Source organism: Bufo gargarizans, unplaced genomic scaffold (assembly GCF_014858855.1).
Source record: "Bufo gargarizans isolate SCDJY-AF-19 unplaced genomic scaffold, ASM1485885v1 original_scaffold_1973_pilon, whole genome shotgun sequence".
NCBI classification, from domain to species: Eukaryota; Metazoa; Chordata; class Amphibia; order Anura; family Bufonidae; genus Bufo; species Bufo gargarizans.
In genome coordinates this window covers 73,674-87,215 of record NW_025334591.1, presented here as the reverse complement: position 1 = coordinate 87,215, position 13,542 = coordinate 73,674, and positions in this window count along the sequence as shown.

Sequence of the window (13,542 nt, the reverse complement as noted above, 5' to 3'; positions counted from 1 at the left end):
CTACTATAGGGGAGTTCCCTGTGCAAGCGTATGGCTCATAAAAAGGAACTGACTCTTCACAATAGTGGAGCGCTGTATTGCGTATGGCAGATACATCTCATATTGTACTTTTGGATACTTAATTCTGGGCACTTGTTTCTACACAATTTGTAGCCACGATTTATTGTGGCCGTGTTACTATATAAGACTAGATTTAGGTTAGTGTTAGGTAAAGTTACGCTATAGTTAGGCTAGGAGTAGTATAGGTTTAGGATAGGGTAATGTTAGGCTATGGGTAAAATAGGTTTAGATTCGGGAAAGTCTAGGTTGAGGTTAGTGTTAGGCTGGGTTAGTCTAGGATTTGAATAGTTATTGGTGGGATAGGCTAGCTCTAATCTAATCTAATCTAATCTTACCCTATCTAACCAATAACTGTTCAAATCCTAGACTACCCAGCCTAACCCTAGCCTAACAGTAACCTAAACTTAGGCTACCTCTAATCTAATCTTAGCCTAAGTTTAGGTTAGTGTTAGGCTAGAATTAGACTAGGATTTGAATAGGGTTATTCTTATGGTGGGCTCAGACTAGGATTAGATTGGTGTAGCCTATGTTTAGGCAGTTAAACCAGAGCTAGACTAAGGTTGAGACAGGTAAAGTATTACAAAAACAGCATGATTCACTCTTCATTTAACACTGTGCATAAGAGACCAGACAGAAACAATTAGAGTTAGGCTACAGTTATGCATTGTTCAATTCTATAGTTAGGGAAGATGTAGTCTAGGTTTTTAGGCTAGGGATAGGCTGGTACTAGCATAAAGTTAGGCAATGATTAGACAAAGCTAAGGTTAGGGTTAGGCTAAGGTTGTCCAAGGTTAGCCTATGTTGGGATACGTATTTCACTGCTAATAGAACAATATGAAAGGGTATACGTCTCAATTAACTAATATTCTCACGGATTGGAAAGAGGCACTAAAAATGATATACTTTATTAATGATATACTTTATTAATGAATGATTAAAAACGGGGGAAAGTGTATTACAATTCCTCAAATACGGTTTTAGGGTTTGGCTAGTAGTAGGCAAAGTTGAGCAGAGTGTTTTTAGTTAAAAAAAATGATAAAAAAAATATAAAATTTAAGATACAAGAAGCTTAAAAATGCCACCTCCAGGTTTCACAGTTGGGATGAGGCTTTGGTACTGAGGTGCAGTGTTGCGCATTTGTGTCAAAAAGTTACTCTTTTGGCTCATCTGTCCACAGAATGTTTTCCTAGAAGCTTGCTGGAACATCCGTATGACCTCAGATAAACTGCAATGTATTTCTTGGACAACAGTGGCCTCCTTTAAGATTTCCTTCTACGAACACCATCCTTGTTCAGTGTTTTTCTACTAGTGGACACCTGAACCGAAGTTTCTGCAGCATGTAGTGTCTTCTGTAGATCCTTTGCCTTCCTCAGGATTGACTATTGTGTTTCTGGAATGACCATAACAGGACTGCAACTTCTTGGGTAGTAGCAGGCCTGCTTTTTTTTCTACCTGTGGTTAATTTTTCTTTTGAATGTATTTGTAGCCTTTTGCAGCTTCGTACATCTCTGAAAAGTCTTCTGAACATTGTTTGCATTGAAGCATGCTTCATACTTTGAGAAGAACAGATCTGTCAGTAACCAGGCTTTATGTGCCTTTATGTAATGGGCAGAGCTCCAGAAGTCTTATTGCAGTGAAGGGAGGATGGACACGCATACACAGCTTAAGAGCCCCATTCTCTAGGTAGGAGCAGGTCCCAGAGATGGAACAAACACTATGTTATCTACAGTCAGGTCCATAAATATTGGGACATCGACACAATTCTAACATTTTTGGCTCTATACACCACCACAATAGGATTTGAAATGAACTTTGACCTGCAGACTGTCAGCTTTAATTTGAGGGTATTTACATCCAAATCAGGTGAACGGTGGAGGAATTACAAAGGTTTGCATATGTGCCTCCCACTTGTTAAGGGACCAAATGTAATGGGGCAGAATAATAATCATACATCAAACTTTCACTTTTTAATACTTGGTTGCAAATCCTTTGCAGTCAATTACAGCCTGAAGTCTGGAATGCATAGACCTCACCAGACGCTGGGTTTCATCCCTGGTGATGCTCTGCCAGGCCTTTACTGCAACTGTCTTCAGTTCCTGCTTGTTCTTGGGGCATTTTCCCTTCAGTTTTGTCTTCAGCAAGTGAAATGCATGCTCAATCGGATTCAGGTCAGGCGATTGACTTGGCCATTGCATAACATTCACTTCTTTCCCTTAAAAAACTCTTTGGTTGCTTTGCAGTATGCTTTGGGTCATTGTCCATCTGCTACTGTGAAGCGCCAGTCCAATGAGTTCTGAAGCATTTGGCTGAATATGAGCAGATAATATTGCCCTGAAACACTTCAGAATTAATCCTGCTGCTTTTGTCAGCAGTCACATCATCAATAAATACAAGAGAAGCAGTTACATTGGCAGCCATACATGCCCACGCCATGACACTACCACCACCATGTTTCACTGATGAAGTGGTATGCTTAGGATCATGAGCAGTTCCTTTCCTTCTCCATACTCTTCTCTTCCCATCACTCTGGTACAAGTTGATCTTGGTCTCATCTGTCCATAGGATGTTGTTCCAGAACTGTAAAGGCTTTTTTAGATGTCATTTGGCAAACTCTAATCTGGCCTTCCTGTTTTTGAGGCTCACCAATGGTTTACATCTTGTGGTGAACCCTCTGTATTCACTCTGGTGAAGTCTTCTCTTGATTGTTGACTTTGACACACATACACCTACCTCCTGGAGAGTGTTCTTGATCTGGCCAACTGTTGTGAAGGGTGTTTTCTTCACCAGGGAAAGAATTCTTCGGTCATTCACCACAGTTGTTTTCCGTGGTCTTCCGGGTCTTTTGGTGTTGCTGAGCTCACCGGTGCGTTCCTTCTTTTTAAGAATGTTCCAAACAGTTGTTTTGGCCAGGCCTAATGTTTTTGCTATCTCTCTGATGGGTTTGTTGTGTTTTTTCAGCCTAATGATGGCTTGCTTCACTGATAGTGACAGCTCTTTGGATCTCATCTTGAGAGTTGACAGCAACAGATTCCAAATGCAAATAGCAACTTGAAATAACTCTGGACCTTTTATCTGCTCATTGTAATTGGGATAATGAGGGAATAACACACACCTGGCCATGGAACAGCTGAGAAGCCAATTGTCCCATTACTTTTGGTCCCTTAACAAGTGGGAGGCACATATGCAAACTGTTGTAATTCCTGCACCGTTCACCTGATTTGGATGTAAATACCCTCAAATTAAAGCTGACAGTCTGCAGGTAAAGCACATCTTGTTCGTTTCATTTCAAATCCATTGTGGTGGTGTATAGAGACAGAAATGTCAGAATTGTGTCGATGTGCCCAATATTTATGGACCTGACTGTATATGCCATCAAAGGGGTTGTCCTCTTTTTACTATTGATGACTTATCCTTAGGATAATGCTATGTAACTAGTCTGTGACGTTCTCTTGGTGTCTCTCAGTCCGGGGAGGAGGAGAAGCCAGATCTCTCTGAGAGTACTCTTTTGTTCCTGAACAAGGAAACCACAAGTATCACAGGTCCCCTATACATACCATACATGCTATGGTTTTGTTTGACTCATCTGAGACTAGCTCAGCCTCGTCCAAGTAGTCAGAGACTCATCATTTCTTGGACAAGGTTAAAGGGGTTGTCGCACAAAAAATATTCAACAGTTTTCAAACCATCACCTGGATATAAATATGTTTGTAACTGCATATAATTAAAAAAAAATTGTACAGCCACTGAGTTATTCAAGAAAATGTATCTGTATAGTGCTGTTTTTTCCTTTTCTTATTTCTTTGTCCTGCTCGCTGAGAAGGCCGCACATGCTCAGTTTCATCCTTCAACTGCCTCCTGAACTGTGACTAGGGAGACCATGGACACGCCCCCTAAGCTAGCAGCAGAAAAGACACCCCCTTCAGCTGCTAGCTTGATATAAATGTAGCAGAGCAATGAATGGGGAGATCTCTGGATCCATGTGAGGTACAGGACTGGTTCTGGCTTTGTTAGAAAGGTATTGTCATTTACTGTATGATGTCTGATTTTCATTATTAACATTAGTCATGGGATAACCCTTTAAGGATTGTGTTTGTGCCCATATTTCTGCCTCCATTGTGCAACATGCAAACTACGCCCTCCCTTTAACTCCAGGAAATGTTAATCCCAGAAGACTGGTTTTCACACTAGCCATTCCATACTTCTAGTATTATTAATGTGCAGCAAGCCATTGAGAAGTCGAAGCGGAGGATGGCATGGTAGTGGCTCTGACTAAAGGATGTGTCACAATGGTTTCTATCAGGCTATTGCTCCCTAAGCTGGTGCAGCGAGAGGAGGGTGCACCCTTTCTTCCCTCAGGGAATTCCCTTTAGTCGGGGCTCCTGCCTGATAGTAGTTTGGGGTGCCCTTGATGTTGGTAGATGTATGGGCGCCTGGCAGGAGGATATGTACAAACAATATCACTAAAGTATAAAATTATAATGTTTATTGACATAAAAAAATATTGATTTTATACACATATTCCTTCCAAATAATTGTCAAAATTTTAGGCCTTGTATACATACCTCCCAACTTTCTAAACGAACAAAGAGGGACACATCTGCAAATTCTTTCCACACTAGGCCACGCCTCTAACTCCTCCCAAAACACAACTATGCACCTAATTCCAACCAGTCCCCTTAAAGGGGTTGTCCCATTTCATTAATTGCTGTTAATCAGTTTCCCCAAGTGTCCTTGAATAATCTTCCAAATAACTTCTATTTCCTAACTTGCACGGTTCTCCAGAAAAATGCCTTCATCTGCGCCTGTGTTGTCTACCTGTATCCCCTGGTTACGGCCACATACTTGCGGGGCTTGTATGTGCCGCGCCTGCGCACAATATCCTACCTTCTCCCCAGCCGGCCGCTCGAGAACGCGCACGCATGCCTCCCCAGCTTGTAAAACAGCCGTGTCCTGCATGCTGGAGATAGTGCCGGGGAGAGAGACGGTCTGCCTGCCACGCTGATGTCCTGCAGATGCTAGAGGAGGAAGGAGGGCCCTGGAAGATCACAGGGCAGAGGTTGATGATTGATATGATCTCCTATTAGTCCCGGGCCAACTCCTTCTGGGCGCCGGAGCACACGACGTCCTCGGTTGCTATGACGCCGTGCGCTCCCTCCTGCCGCCGGAATACAGTGATACATCTTATAGATCATAGAAGTGTATTACTTTTTTCCGGCAGCAGGAGGGAGCGCACGGCGTCATAGCAACCGAGGACGCCGTGTGCTCCGGCGCCCAGAAGGAGTCCAGGCAGCAATTCTCAGATGCCTCCACCCCATAAGTGCCCTCCACAGATGCCCCCACCCCATAAGTGCCCTCCACAGATGCCCCCACCCCATAAGTGCCCTCCACAGATGCCCCCACCCCATAAGTGCCCTCCACAGATGCCCCCACCCCATAAGTGCCCTCCACAGATGCCCCCACCCCATAAGTGCCCTCCACAGATGCCCCCACCCCATAAGTGCCCTCCACAGATGCCCCAACCCCATAAGTGCCATCCACAGATGCCCCCACCCCATAAGTGCCATCCACAGATGCCCCCCCCCCCCCCATATAAGCTGGGTAATAGGTCAGTGATAATATCAGACACCGGGAAAGCTGGGTAATAAGTCTATAAGACTTATTACCCAGCTTTCCCGGTATCAGATATTATCACTGACTTATTACCCAGCTTTCCCGGTGAACAATATTATCACTGACTTATTACCCAGCTTTCCCGGTGAACAATATTATAACTGACTTATTACCCAGCTTTCCCGGTGAACAATATTATCACTGACTTATTACCCAGCTTTCCCGGTGAACAATATTATCACTGACTTATTACCCAGCTTTCCCGGTGAACAATATTATCACTGACTTATTACCCAGCTTTCCCGGTGAACAATATTATCACTGACTTATTACCCAGCTTTCCCGGTGTACAATAATATTACAGACTTATTACCCAGCTTTCCCAGTGTACAATAATATTGTACACCGGGAAAGCTGGGTAATAAGTCAGTGATAATATTGTTCACCGGGAAAGCTGGGTAATAAGTCAGTGATAATATCTGATACCGGGAAAGCTGGGTACTAAGTCAGTGATAATATCAGACATCGGGAAAGCTGGGTAATAAGTCAGTGAATATATCTATCTATATCTAGCACAGATCATATGGCCACTAGCTAACATGCATTTGGGCTGTAGTGATTTATTGTTTTTGCTGCACAGAATGGGTTTGTAACACAGGTTTTATGTGTAAGTGTATTAGAATGCAGGACAGCCACAAGTTACTCCATTAGTTCACTAGCATTGGTCAGTGGTCACTGAGTGATTCCCCAGCAGGGGGAGGGGCTTTACATACTCTGCAGGCTCCATGTGGATGACTCATCGGACTGAGCTCTGAGGGTGAGTCATGAGGAGGCGTGGCCTTCACTCAACTGCCTGAGAACCAGGAAGTTATCAGGACATTTACTGCTGGTAAGATTGAAACAGCAAAGTGGGACAACCCCTTTAATGCCCCCACATAGTAGTTATTCCCCCTTCATGCCACCACACAGTATTTATGGCCACATTGTGCCCCCTCACAGAATTATGCCCAGCTGTGCCCCAATTAATATGCCCAGTTATGTGCCCCCTCACTGAATTATGCCTAGCTGTTTCCTCACTAATATGGCCAGTTATGTGCCCCCTCACAAGTATTGGTGAAAATTTACCACTAACATAAAGTAGAATATGTCACGAAAAAACTATCTCGGAATCAGTATGATAGGTAAAAGCATCCCAGAGTTATTAATGTATAAAGTGACACTGGTCAGATTTGCTAAAAATCTGAGACAGAATCAGAGGGGTACACTACCTTGGGGACAGAATTAAAGGGGTGCACTACCTGGGGACAGAATCAGGGGGGTGCACTACCTGGGGCCAGAATTAGGGGGGTGCACTACCTGGGGAATGAATTAGAGGGGTGCACTGCCTGGGGACAGAATCAGAGGGGTGCACTACCTGGGGAATGAATGAGAGGTGTGCACTCCCTGGGGACAGAATCAGGGAGGTGCGCTACCTGGGGACAGAATCAGAGGGGTGCGTTGCATGGGGACTGAATCAGAGCTGTGCACTGCCTAGGGACAGATTCAGAGGGGTTCACTGCCTGGGGACAGAATCAGAGGGGTTCACTGCCTGGGGACAGAATCAGAGAGGTGCACTACCTGGGGACAGAATTAGAGAGGTGCACTACCTGGGGACAGAATTAGAGAGGTGCACTACCTAGGGAGTGATTCAGAGGGATGCACTACCTGGGGAATGAATCAGAGGGGTGCACTGCCTGAGGACAGAATCAGAGGGGTGCACTGCCTGAGGACAGAATCAGAGGGGTGCACTACCTGGGGACTGATGCTGTACCAACCAAGGTAACTGTGTGGCATCTGGTCCAACACAGCTGATAATAATAACCTTTATATCCATTGTTAATTCTTGACCCCTTAGCGACTGCCTGCCATTGAGAGATCTTGACCGTCCCTGCCTCAATTGGACTTGTGATCACTAGGAAACTAGACCTACCAACTAGACCTCCCCTTCCCGACATGCTTTGAAAAAATGTGAACATAGAACAATAGTACTAAAATAGTAAAAAAAAAAAAAAAAACGCCTATCAACCACAAACAGAAATTCTATATGGAAAATTCAATTCTTAAAAAAAATAAAATAAATTGACATCCTAAAAGCCTCCTCCTCCTCGGCTGTGTACAGATGAGACCGGCATGCAGTTGTTCTGTACAGAATGGGTCCCTCCTTTCATTTTGGAAATATAAAAGATGATATGAAACAAAAAGACAAAACAAAATCACCTACCTGATGTGCACGATATCACCAGTAATAGCTGCAAGCTATAAAAATACAGCAAAGTATACAGCATCATAGTGCCCCTCATGGTAATCTGTAGACAGGACCACATTGGTGGTACTGCAGTCACAGCATGGAACCTGCCACTTTGGGTCTGTGACTTTACCAGCCTCGTTAGTATAAATGAGTCCCTGCTCTGCGCTGAGAGTCTTATATATTTTATTTTCATTCTATTTTCATTTCTTTCAAGTTGTTGCCACTTTCACATATGGTATGGGAGAACATAAACCACTATAACCACAGACTATTACAAAAAAGCATGGTCGCTAATGGAAGGATGTTCTCTGACTAAAACCGTAAATAGTATTCTTTACATGTTGTGGGGATTTGCTCTGGTAGACAGGTTAGCGGACGCAGTATAGGGGCACGGAACCAGGTTGTAAATCAAACTTCAGTGTTTTATTCACACTCAGCAAAGCACAGTCTTGGTGCTTATTCATACACAGCGAAACAAAAACAGTCTTGGTGCTTGTTCATACACACCAAAACAAAAATAATGTTCACCTGGAATCCTAGGTGCCAGTTCACACCCGTCTGAATGCTCAGCCACAGAAAAGATCACTGGCAGGCTTCAAGACGGCCTGCACACCTGTTTGCAGTCTTCAGCCTTCAGCTCAGAGGACTCCACAGCTTCACTGTCAGATGGAGGTTGATCCACACCACCTGATAGTGGTGACTGCTTTATAAGCTTGCCAAGGCCCGGCCTGGAACATGGGGAGTAGCCACCCACCCAGTACTTTTGACTACTCCCAATAAAAGCCGTCCCGGATCAGCTTTACAGCCATACTAAACAGTTGAAGTGTCAGACTGCAATCTGCAATAATGACACTTGAGAAAAACTGGCTCTTACCTCACCGAGGCCAGGAACCTCGGTGACAGATACTGACCATCAATGATGGCCCCTTGTTCCTTCCTACATACCCCCCCCCCCTGAGGGGGTGAACGCACATTAAACAGTGTACACAGGACAGGGCATCCGCGTTTTCTAGTAACTGGCCTGCCCTGTGTTCAACCAAAAACTTGACATTTAGCAAAGACAGAAACCACCAGGTGACCCGGGCATTTCTGTCCTTGGCCTGGGTCATCCATTTGAGAGGGGAGTGGTCCGTCACCAGACAAAACTTTCTCCCCAACAAATAATAATGGAGAGACTCAAGTGCCCACTTGATAGCCAGGCACTCTCTCTCCACTATACTATACCTGGTCTCAGCTGGGGTAAGCTTCCGGCTGAGGAAGACAACGGGATGTTCCCCCCCCCCCCCCCCCCCGTTGATTCCTGAGACAATACAGCACCGAGACCTACTTCGGAGGCATCGGTCTGTACTACAAACTCCCTTTTGAAGTCAGCGTCACCAAAACTGGAGACCCACACAGGGTCTTTTCTGCCTGCTCATTCCAGTGGACCATCACTGACTTGCATCCCTTCAAAAGCAAAGTGGGGGACAAACCTCATATAGTATGCCACCATTCCCAGGAACGACTTTACTTGCCGAGTAGTGACAGGTCGAGGCCAATTCCGAATTGCCTCAATTTTGTTCACCTGAGGTTTGATAACTCTGTGCCCAATTACATACCCCAGGTACTTGGTCTCTTCTAACCCTATTGTGCCTTTTTTATGGGTTAGCAGTTAAGCCAGCCTTCCTAAGGGAGTCCACTACAGCCTGTACTTTAGGTAGGCGACTTTCCCAGTCGGTACTGTGGATAACGATATCGTCCAGGTACGCTGAAGCGTACCGATGATGTTAGCCTTTGAAACGTGGCGGGGGTGCCATGTAGACCAAAGGGTAATATCTTGTACTGATACAGACTCTCTAGTGTGATGAAAGCCATTTTCTCCTTGGCAGCCTCCGTCAAGGGTACCTGCCAGTACCCTTTGGTGAGGTCCAAAACGGAAAAATACCGGGCTTGGCCTAACTTCTCAATAAGCTCATCCATTCGGGGCATGGAATATGCGTCAAACTTGGAAACCTCATTAATCCCTTAAGGACACGGCCATATTTCACCTTAACCACCTCCAGTCCCCCCACAGACTAAAAACGTCCGGGAGGTGGTTCTATATCTCTAAATGGATGTTCTGGAATGTCTATTCAGAGATCGCGGCTGCATGCTAATCGTGCAGCTGCAGATCGGGTTGCCCGCTGTCAAAAAAAGTTACGTTAAATGTCCCCCAGAGGTCTTGTATGACCTTATGGGGGATGCAAAGTGTAAAAAAATAAAAATAAAGTGTTAAAATAAAAAAATAAAAAAAGGTTTTACATAAAAAAAAAAGTAAGGAATATAAAATTAATAAAATAGACATATTTGGTATTGCCGCGTCCGTGACGGTCAGCTATATATATATATATATATATATATATATATAACAAAGAAAATCCACAGCACTCCTTGAAATATAGAAAATGTGCTCTTTATTCACACATGTCGAATTTTGACAACGTTTCAGTTCTCTCACTGAACCTATATTTCATATTTCAAGGAGTGCTGCGGATTTTCTTTGTTGTCTTCCATCTTGAATCGAGGGACCACCGTGGGCACCTGACATCTGTGTTTGAAGGGAGTGCTGCCAGATTTTTTGATGGATATATATATATATATAAATAAAAACTGTGTCAAAAAAAGCTATTTTTGCCACCTTACATCACAAAAAGTGCAACACCAAGTGATCAAAAAGGCGTATGTCCCACAAAATGGTACCAATAAAACCGTCACCTCATTCCGCAAAAAATTAGCTCCTACTTAAGAAAATCGCTCAAAAAGCTTTCAGAACATGGAGACACTAAAACATTATTTTTGGGGGTTTCAGAAATGCTATTATTGTGTTAAAGTGAAATAAATAAAAGAAGTATACATATTAGGTATCGCCACCCTTTAGTTGTTCTGAAATGCACATGCGCGGCTCTGTTTTAGATGCGGCACAAAGGAATAAATATCAGCGCATGCGCAGCCGCCCAGCGCCGTTCTCGTTCATCAATGAAAGGAGAGGCTGGGCACTGGATAGCTGTGGATCTTCTGCGCATGCGCGACCCCTGGATTCGGCAGGCAAGATGTGGCCGCAACTATGGAAAAAGCAATGAGAACAGTGGGTAAGATGGGGAAGAATTTTATCAAGAAGGGTAGGAATTGGCAAAAATGATCACTGTCACATCATTACCAGATTTAACAGTGATCATTGTGATGGGAATACCCCTTTAATACAAATGCCAGGGAAATGCAGCACACAAAATAACCCAAACAAACTACAAAAGGAAAAGAAAACACTTAACTTCAAGTGGCTATGGCAGCACCAGGAACTCAGCCGCGATCCACACACCAGCAATCCACAACTCTAACAGAAGCTATAAACCGCACAGCACAGTGGGAGAAACAACAATAAATAGAGAAGGTTAAATGACCATAATAGCCACACCTAGGCAAAGAAGGAGTGGCAAGCACCAGAAACAACACAGACGTCATTTGATTCAAATGGAAAACATGTCAAATCAAACCACGTGTTGCCAGTCTCACTGGTCTCCTGCCACCTTTAGTGGGTACATCCGTGACATTATGTTTCTAGTTTAATGCTAAAATAAATTGTGGTTATATCTTAGTGCCCCGGCAGTACCGCCATTTTTTTTCCCTAAACTCACCTCTGATCATCAGAACCCATTTCTGGATGCCCGTGGCAGACAGGAGCTGCTTTGACACCGCACAAGTTATTTTACACACGCTTGCCAGAGTTGGGCCTGGTGTGCACAACCTGATCTGGTGAGTTGCGATCCCTGACAATCTCCAAAAAACTGTTCACACACAGGGAGCGCAGTTCTTCTTTATTCTCTTCTATATCTTGATTGAAGTAACTGCCCATATTTCCAGCTGTCCCCACTTCCAGGATATCCCTGCTGTACATCCGTAAGCTTTTATCCTGTTCTTTTGAACGCATTGTTACTGTATGTATATTTTTGTTTGAATCTTTTTATCTAACAATTACTTTTTTTGTATTGTGTATTAAATTCGAAATCTTGATAAGTCCTTTTCTTGTAGTCTTATAGAACTTTGGATCCCATTTAGATAACCTGTTGTATTGTGATTAGTTGGTGCTGAGAAAGTCTGGAAACCTAGCCCCTATTGCCTAGATAGGTATAGGCGGTGGTAGCCATTATAGTATGAAACATTGGGGTGTTGGAAAACAATGGGAGTAATTTAGTATAATTCTGTCATCTAAAATGGTGGCCGTGAACTAATTAAAAGGTTCCAGGGACATAGCTATATAGGAAGCAGGGGAAGCAGCTGCTTTGGGGGCCACCCAGGAGAAGGTCTAAATTTTATTGTCAGGGTCCTCTCTACAGTATTATAAAATGACATTATATACGGTGTTAAAAAAAATAATAATAATAATTGCTGCACACCATTATACATACAAACAATAGAGCTAAAAAATGGGGGTCATTCTAAATAAAAGTGGTACAATACCGACTAAAAGTGACTCAATGGAAGCTTTTAGCGCACATATTGGATCAAGAGTGTGTCAGGCCCATCTACCAGGCATCAAGGTGGCTTCCGCAGATGGGTCTCTAACACTAGTATACTGCCTCTCTTTGGACTTACTTAAGCCTACTCTGCTCAGAAGCCCCAGGTAGATGTGCGTGTTCAGTCTAAAAGAGGCGCTACCCTAAATTATTCAAAAATATTTTTGTTTAGACTAGAACCTTCAGAAATCACAGGTGCATATCCATGAAGCAAACATGATTATAAAAAAGAAAATGGCTGCACACCATTATACATACAAACAATAGAGCTAAGAAATGGGGGTCATTCTAAATAAAAGTGGTACAATACCTACTATAAGTGAGTCAATTGAAACTCTTAGCGCATATATTTGATCAAACGTGTGTCAGGCCCACCTAGAAAATTAACTTTGGTACGACACCATTGAGCTTTCTGTAAAGAAAGTTTCACACCAGCTTTTCTCAGTTGTGTTAGTACATGCTTCAGTTCCGCAATATGCTCCTCAAAAGTCGTTCTTTTGATTAGGATGTCATCCACATAGGATAAGGTACCTTATTCAGTGGCATCAGGAATTGCCTTATGCATGAACACAGAAAACTCATGACCCGCATTTATGTACCCGAAAGGTAATCGGGTCCATGCATATTGTTGCTTTCCAAATGTAAAGGCCAGTTTGTATTGATCCCTCTCGTCCACTTTATTTGTCCAATATCCTTGCACACAATCCAGAGCAGTAATAATTTTAGATCCCTGTATTTGCGCCAAACTCTTGTTACTATACGGCACGGGCCATCCGAACATATATACACGTTTGTTTAACTGCCTTAGGTCCGAACAGAGACGAAATTGACCATTGAGAACCGTTTAAGAATCCCAAGTATAGGATGGTTGAACGAGCTGTGCACTGGACGGATGATCCCCCGCTTTTTGACGATTTCCGATAGCGACTCGTCAGCTGCCAGCGGAAGTCGGTAGTGTTTAACATATACACATTGGGATCCGTCTGGATTCTTTAAATGTGTAGGTCAGTTTCCCCACAGTCATAATAATCCTTAGCAAACATGTCCTGGATATCT